This window comes from Strix aluco, chromosome 4 (assembly GCF_031877795.1).
Source record: "Strix aluco isolate bStrAlu1 chromosome 4, bStrAlu1.hap1, whole genome shotgun sequence".
Classification (NCBI taxonomy): Eukaryota; Metazoa; Chordata; class Aves; order Strigiformes; family Strigidae; genus Strix; species Strix aluco.
This window is the reverse complement of record NC_133934.1, coordinates 68936494-68962566: the sequence shown is the minus strand read 5'-3', so window position 1 is coordinate 68962566 and position 26073 is coordinate 68936494. Positions and strand designations below refer to the sequence as shown.

General features: G+C 36.7%; 1 long non-coding RNA gene across 1 annotated transcript; it reads left to right on the top strand.

The window, feature by feature from the left end:
* Nucleotides 1–608: 608 nt before the first annotated feature.
* Nucleotides 609–11807, top strand: LOC141922350 (uncharacterized). Its single transcript, XR_012622958.1, has 4 exons — nucleotides 609–722; nucleotides 6819–6875; nucleotides 7015–7125; nucleotides 11737–11807. It is a non-coding gene; the product is annotated as an uncharacterized LOC141922350 (long non-coding RNA).
* The last annotated feature ends 14266 nt before the right edge of the window (nucleotides 11808–26073 follow it).

Below are 26073 nucleotides of genomic sequence, written 5' to 3'. Positions count from 1 at the left end.
AGATTTTTTTCTCTAAATTTTGCTTGAAAACCATGCCTTATGAGATCTTCATGCATTGTTATCATGTTATCTTTGCCACAATTGTTCAGACACAGAAGGAAAAATAATTATTTTTAAATTACTTGTTATTCAGAAATGGCTATGATATTCCTAACCCAGGGAGAAGCCACTTTGGGGTTATGTGGTGAGCCACATTATGTATTCCAGCATGTACATGCCATCTAAAACTTGTGTAAGCAAATAACAGTTTGGGTGCTTTTGGGCATAGAGTTTCAGACAAAAGCTAAAGTTTCTTCCTCCCAATGGGGCTCCTTGGGAAATGCTAGCAGCTGTGCAGTGCCTCTTCCATGCCGGGACGGGTCATCTCCCTGGTAAACTTGTCTGCTGGACACAGGGTGAAGCCCTCTGCACCTCCAAATGTGAATCTAGCCTGAGCATGGGCAACTGGGCAGATCCTTGTGGTGGATGGAAAATCCAGACCATCCATTTAAAAATAAAACCTGGTGAGGTCCCGAGAGAGTTAGAAATTGTCTATAAAATGACCTGGGCCTATATTTATGTGTTTTTGAATTCTAATTGCTGCTGTCTTCACAGGTGCTCCCATGACAAATTCATGGCCTTCTCACATGTGCTGTATCCCCCATAGGTCATCCTGCTGGTCAGAAGAACTAGAGGAAAGCATTCATGTTGGGGAACTTTTCTTTGTCATTGTTTTTAACATGGTAAATATTTCAAACATATTTCAAACTTGCTTTTCAAGAGTAGCAAAATATTTTTAGGAGTATTTTGGGTTTTTTGAAAGTGAAGAATGCTTAGTGGCATTATTTAACATGGTACTAATGGGAAGCTTGCAATTACTTGAGGACTCTCAGGAGAGATGACAAGATCTGCTGGACAGCAAAGAAACACAGGTGGAATTGTGTACAGTCCAGAATGGAGGATAATGCAGAATTTAAAGTGGAAGGGCAAGAAGAGGTTAAATAAGAGCTAATCTATTTCAGTAAAAAGAAATATGACCAGAAGCAAAGCTAACTGTAAAGAAAATGTGTGTAAGTACATTAACAAACTTCTCAGAGTTTCTTCATTTTGTAAATATCCATTATGCTTTCCATCTTCAGCAGAGAAAAATCTGAAAACAAAATACATGATCCCCTGAATGACAGTACTGCTAAACCATAATGACAGCCTGGCTTGTACAAGCAAGAAATGAAGGGAGCAGAACTGCAACCATTTTCATTTTCTTTGAAGGAGATTAATCATGCCACCTGAAATATCAAATATTAAAACAATAACTTGTATAAAGGATTTATACAGTGCTCATCAAGTGTAATAATGTAAACCAAATGAGCTAATCTATTACAGCACTGTAATCATTTCTTCTCGTGACCCCATAAGAGGGGGAAGGCTTGCCACACACTGCAGCCTGCAACTATTCGCCAGTTGGAAAATGCTTTTACTCCAAAACAGCAGCTTCCATCTCCTGTACAGGCAGCTGTGACAAACATACGACAGACTTTGTGACATACATAGAAGAGACTTCATCAGCTTTATGAGCCATATAAAAAGATGATTAAATGTGCTGTCCACTAAATGGGAGCAGCATCAGGATTCCAGCCAAAGAGTAATAGGATTAATCTCAAGAACATAAAATGCGGTATTTTAGTGAAATGTGAATCCTCCCTCTCAAACAATTGTAAAGTGTGCAGCTTTTGCTTGTTTCCATCATATCTACTTAGGCTACTGTTGCAAACATTTGATTTATTCCTATATTTCTAAAATAAGTGAGTATATTTATTTCTGCTGCTTGGGTCACCTACAAATAAATTGGCATGGCATACTTTCCAGTGAACTGCTTTAGCAAGCATATCACTGACTCCAACATTTTGTCAGGATTCTTGACTTTTACAAGCAAAACAACAACGGGAAAAAGGCCTACAAAAGCTGCAGTAGTAAGGTACAAAGCTCTGAGATAAAAAAGAAGTCAATTTCCTATAAAATCTGCCTGGATGTTTTAATTATGAAATACCATCTTTAGTTATTTAATTCTTGGGTGCCCTAGGAACACGATAAATTAGAGTATGAATGATAAATGGGTTTGTGAGAAAAACTAGATGGAGCTGATTTCTTGTTTCATTTTTGTTAACAAACATCTGGGGAAAGTCCATGAGTTCAAAGAAAACTTTGCCCAACTAAGGGAATGGGAATCAACTTGGAAAATTTAGAGAAATCCAAAGAGTTTGCATAAAAAGATACTTCATAGTTGGTAAGATAAAACCTTCTTTAGTAGAAGAATCGCATTTTATGGAATATAACTTCCAGTTGTTATAAATACACCTTTTTATTTAATATGAAACAACAGTGCTATTTATCTAATCATTACCAGAGTTAAATGCATTATGACACAGTTAATAGCATATTTCCTGTAGTGATATATTATCTGAAGTAGTTTGGTTTTGTCTTTGTACAAATTCAGTTCTTTTTTAGGGGAAAATTGTTCTCCCGTCCTCCTTTTTGCTTCTCCTAAAACTGTGAGTTGACAGTAGTGTTTAATGATACTGTCAATTTCTTCTGTTTCACTTAGAAATAAGGCTTGAAATAATTAATTTTGATGTGTACTATGAACTCTCATTTGTGTTTCGTTGTAGCCAGGTTGTCCCTAAATATCTCTAAGTTTCATTTAAACAACGAATTATAAATGTACAGGTATGTTCACTTCCACTATTCAGCCAGTAAACTTTATTCAAAAGAAACAAATAGGGGTATGACAGGTTGGATAACAAAAGCATTAAAAGCCAGTAATCTGATGTCAGCTTTTTCTCCTTCATTTAAAACCAGATTTATTGTGTCTGTTTTCTTTTCTGAGGGGTTTACATTAATATGGAATGCTGGCTGCATTATACAGCCCTCCCTCCAGGATATGTGTTTATATTGTAGGCATTGCTTCTTTCAAGCTTGTATCTATTGTGTTAAATTATATTTTATGTGTCCATAATACCGGAGCATGTGGTCTATAATGTGACCCTTCTCCTTTTTATATTACAGCACATCAAATACTTTACTACTGTCTGCACAAAATGCACAAACACAGTAGACTGGCATTTATTTCAGCATGGTTTTGTGGAACATAGGGATATTTTCTTTGGAACAGTATGGTTGTGATTCTGTAAGCTGGTGTAGGTAAGGCTGTCATAAATCTTTATCACAGAAGAGATATTAATTTATCCCAGGTGGCATCCTGGTTTGTGCTTATCTTACATCTGTGGATCCATTTGGGAGGCTGTAAGGTATTTTCAGTAGAGAAGGCACAAAGCTACAGTCAGGCCAAGGCAGTGTTTCGAATCAACCTATCTTTTGCAAGGAACTAATTGAAGGGTCCTTCTGCATTTCTGGATGCCCGTAGTGAAATAGGGTGTGGGTTTAAACTTTTTGACTTGGGACAGAAATTGTCTTGTTATATGTAAGATTTATTGAAATGTTCTACATCTAAAATAGAATTGCAGCCAAACTCAGGCCAGCAAAATAGAGAAAACAAAGCTGATAGCTCGCATTCACAGGTAACTTATTCTATTGTTGAGTATCTATATACTCCCCTATCCATGTAGAGGGAAAAAAGTAAATATTGATGTTCAGTTCAGAACAATATTAAACCTTTTAAGTAGTTTCTGGCCATAAATCACATATGCTGCAGTCTTCCTTGTAATGTTGCAGAGAATGGACTGGATAAATACTTTGTCAGTTAAATGTGGCTGTTGAAAGAAGTTGCTAAAGCATGTAACAATGTAGCCACTGGGATCAATTTTTATAATGTGCAGCAATATTCAATAAGTCATTAACAAGATTAATGAACTCTAATAAAAAATGCAAGCTCCTATTCCATATTTTACTCATACGGCTGTAGTATAAAATAGCATTTTATGATTTTATTAGGCATATTACTTAATTTTTCTCAAACTGGTCATTTTATTTAAGTTAAAACATATTAAATAGATTTTTTTTCCACAGAGAAATAGGATTTAAAAGAAAAACACCTTATAAAGTACCTTTATAACATTAATAGGTATCTAATCAATAGGCTCAAGTCTGCTCTATTGCAGTAGCATGAGACTCTGAGACTGAGCCAGTGCATAATTGCCCCACCTTTGAAAAGTGGAGTATAAGGAGTGTTATATCTCAATCATGTATCACCTAATCAAGATTATTTCTTTTGGTGATTTATATGTTGGTGGAACCCCACTAAATCTCTATTTAGTCGCTCTCAGCCCTCCTGTTCAAGAGGAAAGTATTGTCTTTGCAGGAGCCACTAAACTCATTCCCTTATGCAGACCTTTAGGAAAAGAGACTTGAAGCCATTTGCTGTGGTGAGGAGGGAATGGATGTGAAAGCTGCTGCAGCCATTGAGCTACCCGAGTGCAAAATATGAGAAACAGTAGCATGAGTGACAGCAGAATTTGGCTGAGGGGTCTTGTTTTTCTTGTTAATGTCTTAAATTGTAGCCAATGAGAAGATACTACTGTCAAAGGATATTCATAGAAACACAGTATTCCAGTATGGAGAGAACTAGCTTTCCACTGAAGGCAAACCAACTTGATGAGACTTTCAGTACAACTTGTCTAGGTGATGGTATGAGACATGTGGAGGCATATTTGTTGCTCTTGGTAACAATTGTGAGATTTCTGAATTAATGAATGGGAAGTGACTCAACAGAAGTCAATAACAGAATAACAGAAACAAGTTATTCTTTACCGGTGATTAAGAGTGAAAGAGACTTAATAACCATCTCCCTGCAACTGTATTATCCCTGGCCTTATTACTTCTCATCTAATGCATTTTTTAGAGTATTTCGTCTGGGCTAAATAATTCAAGTTTTGTACAGCATCTGAGAAGCTGTCTGTCTTTCATGTCCTACTGCTTAATGCTCTTCCACAGCAAAATTTCTCTTAGGGATTCATTGTAGCCCTGCTACTTTCATGTACCTTTGTAGTATGCTGCCTCTGAAGACTATGATTCTTTTTTAAAAAACTCAGAAAACCAAACAAAAACCAGTTGTTAGTAAAAAATGTTTAGTGGGTATAGTGGCCATTCTTTCAAAACGCAGTTTTCAATTAGTCAGTGTTCTGGGAGTTTGTGACGCCTCCTTTCATGCTCCACTGTGATTCTTCTGAGCAAATTTGCTGCAAAGAAAGTGTCCAATGTCAAAACACAGTTGGTTTCCATTTTTTTCTGCTTTTGTGCAAATTTTACTTAATTAATAACTACTTTGAGTCTTCTTTTATAAAGCTTTGCTCTGGAGACCAGATTCAAGATAGTGTATTTTTGTGATTTAAAAGTTAATTTAAAGGACATATAGGGTGTTACAGCATGCAGCAACAAAGCTTATTTTTGATTCATGTAAGTCTTAGGTCCTGGATTGATTGGTTTAATAACATTTCTTAATAAAGTAAACTGAATGCATCTTATTCCTGTGGTCTTGTGGGATGGAGAGTAGGAAGTTTCAGTCTCTTTATAACTTGTTAACCTTGACTTCGCAAAGGATATTAGAGTGCTATGCTTAGCAATTATTGTTTTATACACACAGCCTTCTTTTGAAAAGACATCTCCATTACACTTGAAAATGTATATATTTACAGGATATAAGTGAGCTTTCAATTTAGCTATGAAGTGCAATCTGGGTATTTATTTGAACACTACATTTACAGCAGTTCTTCTGGACTTCCAGTGTTTTGTCTATGGGCTTTGTGGTCCTGAGGCAGTACTTCAGGAAAACAATCTTACTAGGAGGACATGATTAATAGCACACCAGTGATTTCCTCAGTTATGAGTTAAGTTAAATGTTTGCTTCTTAGTAAAATCTCACCAAAAAATATTTCTTTTCTTTTCAACATACACTCATATTATTCATCCCAATTCCATTCTACTGGTTTTCCTTACATGGAAAAATGCAGACTTGCTGCAATGACTTAAGTATTATGATAAGCCATCTGGGAAAGTGCTGACTTGTACCAAGTGTTAATTTATTGTATTCTTCTCAGAAAACATCTAGAAAAGCCGCTATTTTGTGGATTCCAAGAAGGCCTTTAAGAGGTAATAAATGTGGGCAGTGACCTTCAAACTGAACTCACTTTGGATCTTAAACCTCATTCGTTTCCAGCAGAATACATGCTTCCAAATCTAATGAGCTTCTGAAAACCCCTTCTACTTGAAGTCTGGACATGAGAGAGACGTGTATTTGTTCTTACTGAGAAACTCAAAAAAAGTTTCTTACTGAGAAACTGTCCCTCTAAATTTAACAAATGCTATTTAATGTGTTAGGTACAGCCCTGTGAGATTTCAGGTGTACTCAATGAGGTACAAAAAGATTCATTTCCGAAAATGTTATCTTTCTGCATTCTTCAAATATATGTGAGTGTAGAGGGCATCAGCTGCTTGCAGCATTTTGCAACATCAGCTGAAGCATCGGTTGCTGTGCTTACTTACAAATGAGGCTACAGATAGCAAACCTGGAAAATGAAATATGGAAGGTGCTAAACTAGGAGAACACTTCTGGAGGAGGACAAAAAGAGCACACACAGGCCTACTTTGTTGAGGCAGGTGGTGTCTGCCTCTGGTACTCATTTATGGCAAAGCCAGCCTTCCTTTCTCATCATTATGAATTTCTGGAGTTCACATTTGCATACTTTCTGTGTATCAGAGGCTCATGGGAGAGGGAAGGAATTCATATGAAACTTGTTACTTGACATACTTCTTTATAACTTATCTATGCAGGCATATTAAATTCTCTAATTACAAGATTCAGGAAAATTATTTTGTATTTTCCTCAGGTCCTGCAAAGCAATGAAGGGAAGATGTACAACCAGCATGATTCTAAACAGGCAGAGGTAACACACAATTTTGGTTGATTCTTAACGTTATCCCATGTCTTTGGGAAGAAAAGGTTCTATAATTTGAGAACAAAATTGTTCTCAAGTGGTGCTATGATTTTGGAACAGAAATCACTGAGATTTTTTTGTCATTTAGAGAAAGAGAATTGAGGAGGCACTTTCTTGGGATCCTCTGGAAGGCCATTGGAGAACACAGATACAAACTAAAATATGAGAGTGCAAAAGAAACAAGCAAGTAAACAGAAAGGTACAAAGCAGAATGAAAACCCAAGTTGAAAACAAAAAAAAATAATTTATGTATTCTTGCTGTTTGAGGTCAAGCCAATTGCATCTATTGTTTTGCAGAACTTTCCCAAAGAACAGTTTGTTTCTGTTAAAATATGTCTCAAAAAATACAGTTAGAATCAATAAAGAATAAAAAGGTCTGTGTGTAGAAATCATCTGGCATTTAGCTTCATTTTAGTCACCTTGCAAATGCTTTCTTCTACCAAAGATTTGAAAGCTTTTTTGACTAAAAATAATGTTCCTTCCTCCTTGCTTCTTTCCTGATTTAAGCACATGATCTCCTCCCAGAGGAGATGATCACTTTGCCTTGAGGAGAAGCATAATGTTGCCTTCTCATTTCTGCTGTGCAAAAAGCTGAATGCACAGAGGCATATACTAACAGCAGAGTAATGCCACAAGCCATGGAAGAATGGTTGTTTTGTTTGTAATTTATTCACCAAAAAGGTCAACTCCAGACACAACATCTGTTTTTTACCGTGATCCTGATTTCACCAAATAATTTGGCATACTGCTGAAGTTTTCAGGAAAATAAAAAGACAAGTTTAATTAGCTGTTTCAGGGGACTTTCAAAAGTATTCTGAAGTACGTAACAGTTATGGGCACATAGCAAAATCATTCCAGATGAGATTCAGCTTGGTGTCTTACAGGAAGAAGCTTGGGAAGAGAGATCATGAGGTGAGAAAACAGCTAGCTGGAAGGAGACCCATTATGGGATAGGGTGTATAGAGTTATTAAGTTGGAGAATTAATCCTTCAGTAGGAGAAAGATACAAAGTGCGTTTATAGCCTAAAAATGTGTTAGTTAATATTTATAATGTGCATCCATCTTTCTCTGTTTCTTGGCTGTGTGTTTAGCATCGGTATTGGCTGGTCTCTTATCAAGTGAAAATGATTATATAAAGCAAAGTGATTAATGTCTGTCTGAGACAATTGAAAGGCTATTTTTGTCTTTTACAGTGCTGCTTTATGTACAGCAAATATGCACAGTACATGAGGTACTTTACTAACAACACAGATAGATGTTTTATTGATCTCCTTCTGTTCCACTTCACTAACTATGCCTATTTTCAGTAAGGCATAGCACCAGGATAATCAAGTATGCATTTAATGTTAAGAGTGCATGTAGCTATCTGGAGAAGCTAGGTCTAATGAATTCAAAGAAATTGCAGACTTCTAAAACTTACGGTGCAGAGAGGAAGAACAGGAGAGAAAAATAAATATTCTGAGGTAGTGAGGTTAAAATGATTTAAAGCACATTGAAGACCTAAAAATAGGAGTTGTCATTTTAAATGGCAAATGCAAATTGTTCTCTGAAATTAAAAGACATCTAGGCAGATTTTGAAAATGAGAATTGTGTGTTCTAAGCCATATATATGCTCTTGAAAACACTCACCCAAACTGACAGATTTTTATGCAATACAAAAATAAAACAAGAGAGAATTATTAAGTAGAATGGTGAGAAATAAATGGCTTGTGTCTGTATACATTTTCAACATTTTTTTCTACTGGGACTTTCTATATAAAAATGTAACTACTTGGTAAATATTGAAAAAACATAAATGCTTGAGCTGGCTGGAAACATTAAACTTGTGATTAGAATCTGATTAATTATTAAATAACAGCTTCAGTAATATCTTTTCCCTGTAGACATAGTTATAGTTGGTATAACGCATATTAAGATAATTGAGAAAAGCATGTCTTTGTGTACAACAGTATACATATTATCCAAATGGATTCAATTAAACCCATATCAATCGTCAATGTCTCAAAAATTAGGAAATAGCTGATACTAGCAGTTCAAGGGCATACTTAATTTATCCCCACTAGTATTTTGTCAATATTAATTGCATGGCCATTTTATTTTTTCTGTAGAAAATATCTTAAATGTATAGTAATTTTACAATAAGCTGAAATGTACAAAGGGGAATTAAACTAATTAAATGAGCAAAAGAATAATAGCAAAAGACAATGATGAATACTTTACTCAGGAAGTGGACTTGTTCTAATATCTCAAGATCAGGTTCTAGATTTAGTCTTTCCTTTATGTTTTTCTTAACAATCCTGTGAAAAAATTGAAGGGAATATTAATTAAATTATTAATTAAATTCACAGTTCATACAGTGCTAAGAGTGTGAAGAAAAATAAATCTGTTAAACTGGACTCAATAAAATTAACGATAGTGAAATGAAATGCATTATAATACATGACTTCCTTTATTATGATCACATCATGGAAGCCACTTATGTAAATGTGCCTGAAGCATCCGACCAGTTGACAACATAACTGTTCCAGGGAAGACGTTTTACCCCCTTTTTACAGAAAGGGTATTTAAGACATGGTGATACAAAGTTATTAGCCTAATACTCCCACTGGAGTGGAGATACAAATTGAGATTTCCATGTTCCAGGTTAGCATCTGGAGCAAAGAACTGTAGAGGGAGACTTCTAATGTAAATCTGAGAGAAAATGAAGATGTCCTTGATTGTAAGGGCATTTATCATATTTTTAATTTTCATTGTACTGCGCCATAATTTGGAAAATCTTTAAGAAAGGTGGTGGTCTTAAAATTACATCTGAAGTATGTTGTTTGCTAGGATTTCAGTGAATATAATGGTGGAGTAATTACATCTAATAGGGCCGTGTTGGCCCTAAAGATAGTTAAGTACAAGACTAGCATAATGAATTGTTCTGGTTAGGTCAGCTGAACTACATTTATGCTAGAAATAAGTGCAGGTTGGAATATTAAGAATGAATACTAGTTTCAAATTCAAAGTATTTATCAAATATGATCTTATAAACATTTTAAGTTTTATGCCACTTTGAATTACTTGTTTTAATTGCTTTCTTGCAGTGATGTTTATGTAGTTTTTCAGAGATGAGAAGACAATTAGTGAACACTGTTATGCAAAATGTAACAGGAACAAATTTATGCATAATCTTAGTGTGAGAGCAATTTTCAAGTCATGCAAAGACATTTTCTCATTAGTTTTTGCCTACCCAAGTTTAGAGTACTAGGAGAGTTCCCTGAGTTAATTCTTCATTTCCTTCCACATTTTACCATGATCTGAAAGCATTACTGTGAGCTCAAACCTGTCATTGTATTGCAGATCAACATCTTTGTGACATACATGACACACATCCAACTGTGGCAATGACCAGCTGGGGTTTATACACCTCTGTGAACCTATCCAACTTTTTTCAGAAGTAGACCAACCTGAAACTGAAAGTATTATTGTTCTAGGGGTAGTCAGTGTCTCAAAGTCCTAGTCCTGCAGCTACTCTGGTTCTCTCAGCTAGAGTTGAGAATACCAGGCAGCTCCATCTGGAAAGTACGTAAGATCATCTTGTTTCCTGGACATCTATATCCACTAACAAATTTTGGAATTACTCTTACCTATATCTCTGACTAGAGCGGATAGTAATATTAAATTTATTGTGAAAATATTTATTTTTGAAGATATTTCCATTTGGTGGAACTCATACTGAATGCATTTTTCAATTTGTGACTATTTGTCATCAAGATTCATATATGCACTTATGAAAGGAATGGTTGATCTTTCTCACTAGAGAAACAAAATTCATACTGACAGAAGCTATTTGAAATAATTTGAATAGTTGTAATTGAGCAACTTAAATCTGGGGGAGTAAAAGGCAAAATTTATTCAGCATCTTCTTCATTATAACTCGGACAAAAGGGACCTACCAGAAGGATGTCAGCTTCAAGGCTGAGAAGTATTACAGCACTGAGGAGTTTTAAGTAAAGAGTTTCTACAGGAAGAAATTCAGCATTTTTGAGACTGAAAAATTGTTCACCTGCAATATAGTATTTTTCTGTTAGGATCCATGCAGTGATAAAAGACACCTGGTCAAGGAAAAGAGTTGTGACCAATTACTCAGAATTCTTGTAATAGGACCTCAGAAAACTGGTAAGAAACGTGTAGGAAGGGAACTTAACTGTGCAGTATGTAAATATGTTTTAAAAGATTTTTTTAAGCATTGAATTTGGCAAAGGAGTTAATATAGTCTCACTGATACATAGAAAACTCAGGTGTTTTCCTCCTAGAGAGCTATGAACTACCATTGTTGGATTACTGGAGGAGGAATTTCTTTAGTAGTGTGCATGTTTTGATAATAATAAGCGAAATTTACTTTAAAACTAATGTTCTGATATTCAACACCAATTCAGTGCTTCTAAGATTAAAATATGCCACTCTTGATACATATTTTCAAGGTATCCACTTGTATTGATAGTCTCTATTGTTCATGATATGAATATGATAAAAAAGGAGAACTAGCTCTCATAGCAAAAGTGAAATTGATTTTGCTCATTATCTTGAGTGTCAAAACAAAGGAGAAGGAAAAGAAGCAAGGTAAGCAGTGAAAATGAGAGGTTTAAGATTGTGTTCATGTTAATAGTTTAAACTACTTGGAGTAAAATTTTTACATAGATGACTTGTATTTTCAGACCATAGATTTTCCATTATGAATGTCAAAATAATTATGTTTAATGAAAAATATAATAAATGTGTTCTTGTTTCTTGAGACTGACTTGTTTTGTTTTTTCATTTTCAAAAGGTGCTGCTACTCTGGCCTGGTTCTTAATGATCCATTCTTGAATTGCTGGCAATATCCATGGATCAGGATTTGGAAAACTGCAGGTTTTTTGATGGCTATAACTGATGTAAGGGCATTTGCTGGTAAGAAAATTACTTATATATAGCAAATTGATAAATACTGCACCTTTTTACATCTGCTTTTTTTTTCTTCTGCCTTCATGCTGATGAGACTAATAGTGTGGTCTGTCTAGATGAAAATGAGAAGGATTGTTCTCTAGCGTAAATAGGTACAAGATGCTATTGAAGATGCTTGTGGCCACATATTTCTCTACCATCAACACCATTTGTATTTTTGGTTTTGGGGATTACAAGTTGATAGCAGCCTCTGCCAGGAACACTGTTCAAATCCCTTTGGTTTCATATAACTCTTGTCCATTTTGGGAAAAGCACTAGTTTTCCTTTTTTCTATTGAATTTCTGCAATGTCTCTGTTTTGAGGGATTGCACAAATAGAAACTGCCACAGTGAGTCTGACTGCAGAGGTACATATTTCAGTATAACATTGGCTATAATGATCTTCATTGACTTATTTCAGAGGACGTACCAAAAAAAGGTCCAGGAGGACTGTAGTTAATGGTTTAATGTATCAAAAGAGATGTTTCCCCCTAAACCTTAGGGATTGAACATTAACTAGTATCTGCTTCAGAACAGGTACTGTTTCTTTCATACATACCCTAAAGTAATTGAATAGTCCTGCCATTTACTACATAAGTACCCATTCCTCCTTTAAATCCTGCAAGTTCGTACTGGCTGAGATAGCTTTCCTTTCCCATTTAACTCCCAGCATTTTGACATGCCAAATGCTTTATACCCAAGAGTTTAGATTTTCCTGCCATAGCAACCAGGTATGGTTATTATGTGTTTTGTCAATACTTTAAATATCAGGAGTTATTTGTGTCAAAGGCATTGAAAGTCTTTGGTGATTTTTACAGGAAAAAGCAGTGCTTCATCACAAAGCTATTATGAAGATTACTCTAAAGGCTGTATTCTGCAAGATCCAGTGCCTTTGATTCTCACAGAAGGTCACCAAAATGTGCTAAATGAACTAATATATTGAAAATTGTGTATTTATGAAAAGTACTAGATCTGAGAGTTACTGAAATAAACTAGTGTGAGAGGAAAATTTTTGTATAGAATCAAAATATTGTAAGTCAATATATGAAGGAAGAATGTACCAAACTGTATTATAAAATTACAACTAATGCTATGCAGTAATGAAGCTGTAAGTAAAACTGCTCTAGTAGCAACTGTAATTATTCCATAAATTAAAGAAAAAATTGCTTGAGAGAGAATGATTGTCAGGCACTTTACACAACCAGATTACTTTAACTGCATTTCTCTTATCAACTATACAGTCCATGGGTGGTAATGGTTTCTAGGCAAGTGCAGATTTTTTTGAGGTAGGTATACTCTACATTTTTTTAATCTGTTGTGTAAATACTCACTTTACTTGTTAGTTAATAATGATAAAAAGGGTGATTAAATAAAGGTGCTGCTTTGGTATAATTAGCACAGCTGTTCATGGCTCCATTTCAGATACCAAGAATGTTTATTTCATGGCAAACATAGAAGACAGAATGGAGCTGCTGGGATTATCTTGAGAATTCAGATCACAGGACCTGCTTCATGAGCAATTTCTTGTCAGAAGTCAGCCAGGAGGCCCTGAATAGCAAGGAGAAGGCACCCTTCACTCAGGCTGCCCATCAGCTAGGGAAACAGCAATTGTGCAAGAATTGTGCAAACAGGAAGGGGGCATCCCTTAAACAAACCAAATCATTGTGGCATCCAGTGATGCTTCTTATTTCTTAGAAACAACAAGCCGTTGTGTACATATTTGAGGGTAGGAGGTGACAAGTGAGGAGGATGAGTGATTCCACAACATTGTGAAAACATTGAGCATCAGCAGTAGGAAACAGGTCGGTCTCAGTCAGTCAGCTATTATCTGAAGACTTGTGGGGTTTTTCCTCTTTTTTCTTGTTTTGTTTTGTTTTGTTTGTTTTTTATCTGGGAGAAGTGAGTTAGTTTGTGATAAGAACCTCTAGCTTGAGTTTTGAAGCTTAATAGATTAGACTTGTCTAGTTGCAGTACCCTGCAGATAAAAGGCATCATGCAGCCAGTCCAGTCTCCAATAATTAGTACCTGAGCTTCTTAAACATCTAATTTTATCAGTGCTTCTGTGATTATACATGGATGAAGTCATAAAATACTCTGGGTGTAGACTATAAATGAACAGGTAATATTAACTGAATGTGGTATAAATCAGGGCTCTTTAGAGTCATCAGTGAGCAGGAATCAATATTAAGGAAATTGTAAAATTTCAAATATTTTTTTGCTCTGATAAATAAATTGATTACTTTGGGTTTTCTGGGAGGAAGTGTAGCATTGTAGTTCTATTAGCACTGGAGTAGAAATCTGGATATATGTTTTTGACCTTACTCTACTATAAAATAGTGACAATACTAGTAACATATATTTGCTTGAAGTTTTCTCTACACAGTCCTAGTGGTTTTAGATCCTTACAGTCTAATTTCAGTTAATGTTCATCATTTACAAGCACAGATAAAAATATCCTGGAGACACATTCTACCTACAATAAATAAATAAATATATTTATAGTTAATAGTTTTGGGATTAGAATAACTTTGCTTTTTAATCCATATTTCTATTATTTGTCCAAGTACCTGGAATTTTTCCCCATTCCAGTCAAAGCAACAAGTAATTTCCTCTTTGAGAAAAGTGCCAATTATTTCTATTCTGAGAAAGCTCCCAGATGAGCACCTTTTCTGGCCTCCAAGGCCAAGATTATCACCGTTCTCACTGATCCATCATATCAGACGTGCTCCTGATATCAGGTATAATGATGTAGCCTCTTGTTACTACCATTCATTGTAGTTCTTCCCCTGTGTTAAATTATCAGAAGAGTGCAGTATGACACCTACCATGCTATATCTGGAATGGATGCATTTGTTAATGTCATGCACTGAATACAGTTATCATGGTTGTGGTACTGTTATGACACTCCAACAATGCATTAGGATTTAAAAACAATTTTCCAGCAGCACTAGGGTGTGCTTCAGAATCCAGCAGCCCTGAAACACCTTCCCTGAAGTGGTCACAGCTGGACTGCATGTCCCAGGTGAGATACAGATCCCGCACAAGGGATGCCTTGAGCCTGGGTGGTACAGTACTCGCATAGGAAGATGACTATCTTGTGTTCCCTGCTTTCGCATGAGAAATGGAGAGCTAGATCCTGTAAGTTTACTGAAGGTCCAGCTTTCTAAATTCACCATCTAGGCTGGGCTGCTCTTTTACACATAGGGGTGTACTTACCCACTCATAACTTAATTCACATTAAAAATTTGTGTCCATCTATTATACCTACTTCTTTTAGTGCAGACTAGTGGCTTTGTATGAACGTTCAGGTCAACAAATGAGGCTGCTTATTCTGTGCTTTCTGAAACCTGGTGACCTTCCTCTCCTTTTGGTGACTACAAGAGGAAATAAAGGTCCCAAATAAATGGATGTGCTGTCTTCCTGATATTAGACAGCATGTATGACCATAACTGATGATGGATGTGGAAATTAACTCCCAGACTGTGAAGGAGTCTGTTTCTCTCCACTCACTGTTGAAAAGCCCAATGAGATGAGCCTCCTAAATGAGGCAGCCATGTTAGGCATCCAAGGCTAGATAGAGCAAATACTCCTAATAGTGGAATTTGAATATATGATAAAAATAACAGTGGTTAAAGAAACTGACATCAGAAGTAGTCTAGTGGTAAAACCTGCTCTTATCGAGTCTAATCAATGCACACCAAAATTGGTATCCTGCACCACCTGTGCTAGGGCTCCCAATATTTTTCATACCCAGGTGGCTGAAGTTATGGCAGCAATATTAGGAATTACTGCAAAAAAAATGTAAAGGCAAAGAAGGAGAGCATTGAGAAAAGAAAAGCCTTGCTTGTGATGTTAGAGGCTTATTATATTTAAGCAACAGCTGAAAGAACTTGCATTTTGTTGGGGTTTATTTTATTCCCCCATCTGTTCTACCCTATTCACTACATACTTTCTTTTTTCATTTTAAATTCAAGTTCTGATTATAATGGAGTTTTCTGAAAGGCTTTGGAGAAAACATATGTGTTGATGAAATGAGAAAACTTCTGAAAATAAAGGTTTTGAAAGTAGAAGTGGTTTTTAGTCAGAATGTTTAAAGAATTGCAGAAAAAAAAAGACAATAAAATAATCTGAAAATAGAAAGACATTGTTATAGGGGCAATTTTGATTTCTTTAAGAAAGTTCTTCAGACTTAGTGATTCCTCCTGAAAACAAGGAAACCAGATTTTTTTCTATTCAAAGCAATTATATAGTAGGGCAGATGAATATACATTCAAATCACTGTTATATACTACTTTTAAGACACAAAGATTTTCTCAACTCATTTGTTGAAATAACCTGTCTTTTTTAGGACCTGACCCAAGCCTAATCAAAATCAAATTTAGAACTCCAGTAGTTGATAAAATAGGTTAATCTTCTAATTTATGTTAAAATGAGTATTGGGAAAAAGATTTCAGACAAAATGACATGAACAAATTTCAGTTAAGAGGAAATTTTTGAACTTTGTGGTTCAGAAATGTCTGCATACAAGCACTTCACTATTGCTGGCAATGTTTGCACAGCTTAGAGGTATGAACCCTTATTTAAATTCATATTCCCTGAATAGTGGACTTTGAAAGTCTGTCAGAAAATCAACCCTCTTAACACAGCATTTAAATCTGTAGTCAACCTTCAATATTGCTGAAATCTCAGTGGGACTTAAACTCATGCTTAAATGTTGTCCTTAAGAGAAGAAATCTTCCCGAGGAAGTAATTTTCTGAAACATGGCCCATAAATGCTCTGAAAAACAGCAAAATGTCTTTGTCTTTCCATTTCACAAACCTCAGATCAATTATAAAAATACCTATTTTTAAAAGTTCTTTAGAACGAGCTCTTTTTCTGTCACGCATGTGACACACGTCAGTCACATTTCTAGCCAGCAATTTGAAAACCAACCAGCAGAAGCAGCTACCTTTGTCATAAATTTAACTTGACAGCTTCTCTGCAGGGCTTTCAATTAGGATCTTTTTTTTAAAAAAAAAAATGAAAAAAATGAAAGTGCCAGTCCAAATGTGATGAGCAAATGCTATTTTACGGGAGACCTACACATTGTGCTTTTTGTTCAGACTCCATGACGATGAGGAACCTGCAATGCCAAGTGCTGGGTAAAAAGCACTTAAAAAAACCTCATTACAGTGACATAAAAATACCCACTTTTGCCGTTTGATGGGATACATGCGTTGGATGGCGGGCGGCACCTGAGGCCTGGTGGGCTTTCCTGCTGAGCTGAGGGACAAGGACAGGAGGTAGTGGAGTGAACCTGTGATACTACTTAAATAATCCCATTTCTTTCACTTAAAACTTTGTATGCTCAATGGAGGAAGTTTCAAAAAAACCCCTCCAATTTCAACATTGGTTACTGAAAGCTTTGATTATGAATCAGCAGGAGCTCATGTGCCTGGAAAGAGGTAAAAACCTCAGACACAGTAAAAGCTTTCTGTGCCTCAAGTGCAAACTGTTAAACGGTGTTGATACGATAATTTGATCAGCTTGTCATAGCTGCAGTCACTGGCAGCTCTCCTCCTGAGGCTGCCTCCCAGGAAAACTCTAGCTTGTTTTTAAGTCACAAGTGATCATGTCTGACCCTGCGTCAGGATTGCCACCACTGCCTCTATCAGTTGTGGTAAATTTTATCTTCTGGGCTCCAGAACGGAAAGTTTTCTTCTGAAGTGTGGAGAGAAAATTTATAATGGAGTTTCTAGCTCGGAAAATGGTAAAACTAAGCTTGAAGCAGTCATTAAATGTAAATTGATTCAATGATTTCTGCCTGAATCTTCAGCAAGCCTTAAACAAAGCACTCAGTAGCTGTAAATGGGGATGCAAGGCCAGTTTCTGAAATCACCTTGACTTTATAGTCATTGCTGAAACATATGTCTGGAAAACTGATAAAAATTCTTAGGATAGACAAAAGGGGTGAATGTACAAAGGAGGACAAAAAATTTTCCCCACACACACCTTTTGGATATGTACCACACTGGCATTCCTCATTCACCGTCTCTCTCTTCCTCTTCTATTAAAGTTGTAACTGTGGCAGCTTAACCAGGTATGTGATAAATTTGTTAAAGATATTATTTTCTTTTTACAGCTATTAATTGTTGACAGGCAACAACTAAGAAATGATGGATGATGTTGAAAAGTTTGTTGGAATTTCTCTGTGTTATAATTATTCTGATGTCTTTGTGTCATTTATATGATGACTGTTTGGCAGAAAAAAGATTTATATGAAAATGTTTTCAGACACCATTCAGCATGGGAGAAGTTGAGGGAGGTTGAAGCTGATAGTAACTTGCAGCCTTATGGTGGTTGTTCAGAAACTCTCAACAACCATTCCTCAACAACCGTTGGTTTTGAATTCATTAATTCTGGGGTAGCTAGAAAATGTCTGTTAACTGCCAAATTGTCTCCCAGCACTAAATCTCCAGTGAATAACCAGTGTAAACTAAAATTAAAAAGAGCTAGACTAAGAAAATATCGAGACCTTTTTTCAGAATCTGTGTTATTCTTTAAAGCAACTATTTCCGGCTAATATTTACGTTTCAAGAAAGGAAGATTTTAAATTAAGCTTTATTTTCACAATTCTTGCTACTGAGAGCCAGTAGTTATGAGCCATTATCTTTTGTGGCAAGACTGAGAGTCAGAGGCTGGAAGAATATGGGAAATGTCATTCACTTATTAAAATAATTGGTATATGTTTATAGTTGTGAGAGACTGACATGTCAGATGCTTGTCTCAAAGCTTGCTTGTGTGTGTGCTTTAAGTCATGGGGTGGTGTAAGTAATGCCTCGAACATTCATCAAGAACCAACTGTGGCCTTTATAATTAGTCTAAGGAATGTCACCCAAGGAAACAGGAGTGTATCGAAGGATGCACCCTCCCCTCCCTCGAAGTTGTACTGACAAACTCCTTAGATAAACCTCAAAGATGGGGAAACATGGACTGAGTAAAACCAGGTGTTTCTCATCAAGCACAGGGACGCTCATCACTGGCTCCACTGTGTAAACCAAATACTTTGTGGCTCTATTGTGTATGCCAGATGCCATGCATGCCTTGCAAACGACTTTGCCACTTCATCGGTGAGGAGGAGCTAAGAACTGATAAGAAGTGATCATTTTTGCCCCAGAAGGCAGATGTTTGCGCAAGAATCATGGAGTTAGCAGATCTGTGGGAACTGAGGCAAAAACAAGGGTGGGCAGGGCGAGCACAACTACCAACTCAATTGGACAATGCGTGGTGCACCCCATTCCCCCTCAATGTATGCACAGCAGAACCCATAGTCCACCTTTTTCCTCATCTCTCATGGAAATGAGTTCGTGGAATACCTGTCTGTCTAGTATGCAAACCAGCTAACATGAGCTTAAAAGGTGACAGAGAACTTTGCTGTGTGTGCATCCACCACTGAAGAACTGAAAACTGAGGACCAACAGGATGCTGCTGGAGCCATGGTGGTGACTATTCTTGCAACTCTATTCTGGATGCTTGCTTGATTTCTGTCTTTTCCTTCTATTCTGTCCTATCGCTGCCACTGTTCACTTTTAATAATAAAAACTGTTTTGGGTGTATGGCATTTGATCTCGTTTGTGTCTTAATCCCACTCTTGGGATCATATCAAAACGAGGTCCAAGATTGAATTGAGACAATAGTTCTGAGAACATTATAAGAAGGTAGAAAAAAGGAGAGATCATTTTCCCCCAAAGAAATCAAACTGGCAGAGTGAAATCTTACCCTTTTGAAACTGATACCAAAATTAATGTGAGATACAGTGGGGCCAACTAAATAGTTGGCAAAAAGATACAAAATCAGGTAAGTAATCTTATTTCAAAATGAACTAGAAATCTGTCAAAGAATTCAAGTATCAAGGAGGACTTTTAAAAGTAAGAAGGCACCCAATTTTGTGACTCTACACATCTTGCAGATTAGAAACCCACTGGTATCATATTCTCAGGAACATCTTTCTGTCCTTTGTAATGCAGTTGAAAGGAAAAAAAATAACAAAAAAAATCATGATTATTTTGTTTTGTTGTTGTATTTCATGACTTTGTGTTAGATATCTTTATAAAAGAGATTTTTAGCCAAACCTTATACTCAGCTAGGTGATGTTTTTCTGTTTGTCTGCAAAACTCTTGAAAAAGTCTCAAATAACACAGCTGAGATTTTCTGAGTTACGGAATTTCAAAGTTTCACTTGTTGATACACAGAACTTTGCATTTTCTGGAAATTAAAGAAAAGGAGAAAATAGGGACATAGTTCTGGATCTTGTTAACAAAGCTATCAGATATAACCAGATTTACAACTGTCTGCAGGTACAGGAACTGACTTCTGTGGCCTTCCAGTATACCGCTCCCCTGTGCTGTGCCATATCTCAAAAATTAGGCTTGACATTTTGATGCTGTGGACCAGTTAACTTCTAGAAAAGAGGGGGAAAAAAAAAAAAAAAAGAAGGGGAGGCAGGAGATTAAAGAGAGATGGAAGGAGAAGTTACTAAGTTGCTTGTAAGGTGGGTACCTGCAGGAGGTGGGTAGGTGGTTTCTAAAAGCATGAGGGGAGGACAGAGAGTCCTGGGTAGATGCACTGAGCTGGCACAGCAGAGGAAGGAAAGAATTCTCCTGGTAGAGAGCGTTGTTATGGAAGTATATTTATAAGCTCTCCCTTGATGTACATGTCTAAGGTCTACTTTGTCCAACCATCCCAGCCATGTTTTTCCATTCTGATTAACGAATGTTAGGCCTTAAACCAGAGTGCCTTAAAAAGCTCCCTTGAGTTGCTCTCTGGAACAAAGCCAATTACAAACTCCTGTTCAACAGTTTTGACACCCTCATACTGAGCCGGTGTGTGTCTGAACGCAGCAGAAGGAAACAGCTCCATAAACCTTTCCCGCTGTCACTCCTGGGTGAGTTTGTCACATTCAAGGTGAAACAGCCCTTTCATTAGTAACATGCTGGCACTCAAAGGGGTGCTTCACGTAGTCTGTAACTCCGCACAATGGAAACATATTTCAGGCTTTCAGAAAGTGCTGTTACCTGCTTTAGTGTTAACACCTCAGTCTGTCTTTGCTTCCTCAGTATTGACTTGCTTCTCATTAAAAATAAATAAATAAAGGGCAGTGCATGTCCACAAGTGTCTCCTTCCCCTAAGTTTGACAAGATGAAAGCTTACAGCTAGATCATATGATTTTACTAATAGTACTGTAATTGCATTCTCTCTGCTGACATTCTGAGACCTAAAAAGAAAAATGAGGCATGAGAAAGATCCAGCTGAAAAAGTCTGATGTTCACTAAACAGTGCTTTGTTAAACCAGACATTGGTATTTATTGTGCATCTATCTGAAAGGTAAAGGTAAGGGAGCACAGTAACACTACTATCACATTGCCATTTTGGATTGAGTTAACTTGTGTTAAAAGTTTTCCAGCTGTTCCACACCTCATCTTCAGCTGTTCATCACCCCTTCCCTGAAATTACCAGCCTCTCTGATCTGTCAGTGTAACTCCATGTGTAGTCTCTTCATAAGCCAGTTTTGTTGAATGGAACTGTGTTAGATAACCTCTATTATTAGAAGTGTTTTAGCTGTTGGATTCATTTAGACAGAACTGGGTTAGAAACAATTACATATGCCATTAGTTGACAGTTTGGAGAAGTCTGTAACCTCCAGTAGTGATGAAATGGGTGATGGGATCAGCAGAAAGTGGAGTGATAACCTCTTAATCTGGTACAACTGCTGCCCAAATAGCCTTACTTAGCATCAAGGACCCTATGTGGGCAAGATGCATTCATTAATACTGAGAAATTAATATAATTATTATACCTGAAAGACTCACAGTGTTGCTGTTCTACCTGCTATTTCTTAAAAGTGGCAGAATCAGACTTGCAGTTGTGCTCATAATTTTCTGTTACATTAGGAAAATAGTCTTCTATCAACAAGCGGTGTTGTGTAACTCTGAGCAGTCAACAGCTAAAAGCTCAGCAGGTTACCTTCTTGTTCATTAGGTAAACAGTTGTCATAAGTGTTTTACTAAACATTAAGAGAGACAAAGAGAACTAAGATGAGGTGAGTTACAGCAGGTTAAGGCATCTTCTTTGTGAGAAACTTACTGAGTATGTGAGAGATAATGAGACTGAAAGAGGTGTCACAAGCCATGCATTTTTCCCCATTCCTAATAACCTATTAGTATGTGAACTGAAAAGTGTCCATATTTTTATGTTTGACATTATTTTCAAATTTGACCATAAGAAAGGGTTTTGGTGCCAGCTGCTAGAAGAAGAAAAGACTAAGTGCATGAAAGAGTTTGAAGACCAAAAATATGTATTCATGAACCAGGAGGTAACCTTTAAAAAAAATACAGAAGTTTTAAACTTCAGTATTTAGGGCACTGCAGTGTTAATGCAGCCAGGGGATAGTGTTATAGATGCAAACACTATCCAGTATAGTATAGCGAAGTCTAGAAAAAGACTAAATTTATTTTAAAAATAAACCTGATTTTCAGTACAATACTGTATTTGTATTTTTAACTTGATGAAGTCTTTATGAACAGTTATGTGAAGGTGAATATTTTTCCTAATTATTCTATTATATTTTTTAAATTTTCTCAGTCCAGATCCTTTCTGTCAAACTTATCACTGGGCTGTCCAACCTGTGTTGCTGCACAGACTGGGGAAACCTCTCCCACCCTGACTGAGACAGGATCTATAGAAGGTGAGATGGCATTGAACATGAAAAGGAAATGAAGTGCTCCTGTCACATGGGAGATTTTCATACAGCCTAAAAGATAAATACAAAACAGAAAATAATTCATTAGGCGCAGGCATTTGGAAGCATATTAGCATTTTCATGTTTACTTAGACTCATGTCTAATTAGTTCAGTTGCTGTAAACTTCTCTCAAGGGAATAAATTACTGAAAAATATCCCTTCCCAAATACTGTATTTAGTGAGGTAAAACAGCAGATCTTAAAAGAACTGCAACAATCCAGAAGAAATGACACATTCTCATGAAAAGGATTATCCCAAATTTTTTCCACCAGGAAAATGGTCGCATAACAGCAAGAAAAGTAGTAGAACCCCAAGAAAAAGAGGCTGCTTCTGACATTTTAAATAGGTATTTAAGCATGAGGGTGGTAGGGCACTGATTTGCCTCTGGGGGTGGCTAAAGGATTTATGAAAACAAGGCAAAGATATTGATTTCTCATTACAGTTTCTTCTAAGCAACATAATCCCATGTATGTCCGACTGACAATATGCACTGTCTTGCATATGTCTGGATTGATTAAAATGTAATTCTGGACAGTATGGTAGTATGGTAGATTCCAGAAGGGTAAGAATAGTGAAAGACATAATTCTGAGGATCTTTATAAAAATTGTATGTGTTTCTGGATCATAAATCTGCCTTGAAGAATGAAAAAAAATGTTCTAAAAGTTATACACCCCCACCCCCCCCCACCCCCCATTTTGAGAAAAGCAATTAAACACAAATTTAGTCCAGGACTTACTGAGCAGAGCACCTGACTGCATGTTTAAGACCTCATGACAAGAGCAGCATTTCAACATGTGTGTTGAAGTGTGAATGCTTTGGTGAATACAAGAACCACAGCAGTGGCAGGAGAAAGAAAAAAATATCTGCTTGTGCAAGGGCTGAGTTTCTTTGTACTTCTGTGTATTTCATTTTATAGTTGTGTCCGAGTACTGTGAACAGATGTGTTTTTATAAACCTAAATAAACAACCCAGAGAGCACATAAACACCTGGGATGTCTAGCAGACGGGTGGTCATCTGTTTGAGCCTTCAATTGCATTTTCTCTATAATTAGTTGTCTAATTGCTCATCCAGAGTTGTATCTAATGTAGTTACACATGTAATTAATTATACTTTAAAAAAAATCTAACAGCCATTTTCAGTTGTTTGTCATTTTTTCTTCATTTGTAGAATGTCAAACTATGACCCTACTGTACTATTATCACTTTTATTTATGGACTACATATAACTGCATTCTGGATATGTCTGTAGAAGAACATATGATACTTAATTATTTCTTAGGCTAAATAAGGATATAATTAATATAATTTGCAACTAACTTAAGCATTGTGGCCAGTGATAGGCAGGGCAGGAATACTTCAAGAGTACGTCCAAGACTAGGGAGAGAGCTGGGACATGTTAGCTAGCCATGATTTTTATTCTACTTTTTTTAATTAAGAAATGGACCCCATTGACTTGTAACAGTATGTTCAAGTTTCTGAAAGCTGAATTTGGAGAGGGAGCTTAGACTTACTAGTTTCATGAGACACCTGGCAAACTTCTGGTAATGGGTAAAATTTCAGTATTCACCTGCGAAAGAACTCTGATATTACGAGGTGCCCAAAGAACACCTTTGCAAATGTACCTCTCTCCACTTTGTGTGGTGTAGATGATGGTGTTCACAGTGTTCGTAAGACTGAGACCATGGAACAGGGCAGTTGCATGTTGCCTGATCCCCAGATGCGCACCCTTGTGTTTCTGAAGCCATGGCTGCTCAGGGCTCTGGCTGAGCTGCTGATTTTCGTCTTCCTGAGTCTTCTACTCTCATCCATGTTTAAAGCTCTGTGTGTGCTTTCATTTGTGCTCAACTCCAGCATCCCCGTGGACATGCCCTTTCTCCCTTCCTCCCCATGCCAGAATATGGATACTTCTCACTGCACGTTCCTCCATTTTCTCCTATTTCCTCTTTTGTGAGGTATCTGTGAAGCCACCACAAATCCCACCTTTCCTTCCCTTTGTCTAGCATACATCATCCTATGGCTAGCCCTTTTAACTCCACTGTGACAGAAGAGAGAGTCCAGGTAAGCTGCTTCTCTGTTATTCAAACTGCACAGTAAAATCAAAGGCATGTAAAAGAGAAAAGCATCACTAACGATTTTTGCAAGTCTGTCCAATATTAATGTAACTTGAAAAGAACTGCAATTTTGTTTTGAAGACCACTTCAAATGTTGATCAGTATTTCTAGAATTAACTGAACTTTGAGGAAAACTCACAGGGTTTACAGATTTTGGTTTTGTCTTTAAAATGGTAAGCCTCATTCAACCGGTGTTATAGTCACTGCAGAGTCTGAGTGAAAATTAAAGACTGAGGAGGGAACCTTACAATAATTAAAAAATACTCACAGTTGCTGAATGATTTCCAGGACAAGTGGCAGGGCACAAATATGTCAGTGACACTGTGAGGTCAAGTGCACCCTCCCAAACCCATCTGGCAGTTAAGTAGTATTAAGAGCACTTGTTTTCAGTGTAAAAGATCAAAAACTCACTGTATTCTGGAAATAAGATTACTCAGGTTCCAGATGATCTTTGGATATAAAAGGTATTAGATTAGATACTGTTCTCTGCTTTAGTCTAACACATAGATGTTTTATTGTGGTCAAGCTGAACTCTTGGATTCAGAGTCGGCGTCAAACAAATCAATCTCAGAGATATAAAACAAAAGCAAAAAGAAGCCTCATCGAAAAACCTCATTGAATAGATAGATGGAGTTTCATAGGGCACCTCTGCATGGACCAGTGCTGTGGATGCTGTGCCAAGAGATGGGGTCAGGCCCAGAAAGCGGTTGCAACCCCCTTAGCATCTTCAGGGGCTTTGCCGGTGCTGTGGCCAGCGGTCCTTCATCAGGAGCTGAGGAGTTGCTGCTCTCCGTTTGGCCATGTCACGTACCCACAATGTGCATGGGTTGCTCCAAAGGAGATGGATAAAGGAAGGAAAATCAAAACGAAGGCTTAAGCCACGAATAATGAAACATCTACAAAATGTTGGGATTAGGAAAAAAATTAAGTCAGAAGTAAAAGTGTCAGAGCTAACTCATTGAACTACTAAAAATGAGGACTAGAATACTGTCCGGTTAATTCCTTCTGGTAGACCTATCAAAATTAAAAACACTTTGTTGCTGGTTCATTGTCCATTAAGTTTATAACTTTAGTGACATTAAGGGTGATATGTTGCAGACTTTAACAGGTGTATCAAACGACCAGCACTCACAGACTGTGAACCTGGTAATTGCAGTATAATTAATTTTTCATAGATTTAAAATATGGTATCTATATAAAATGTAAATTTACCCTTATCCTTAACCATCAGTTAATTAGTATAGACCTGCTTTGAGAAGGATGTGAATAAATTACAAGAGAAATGACTCCTT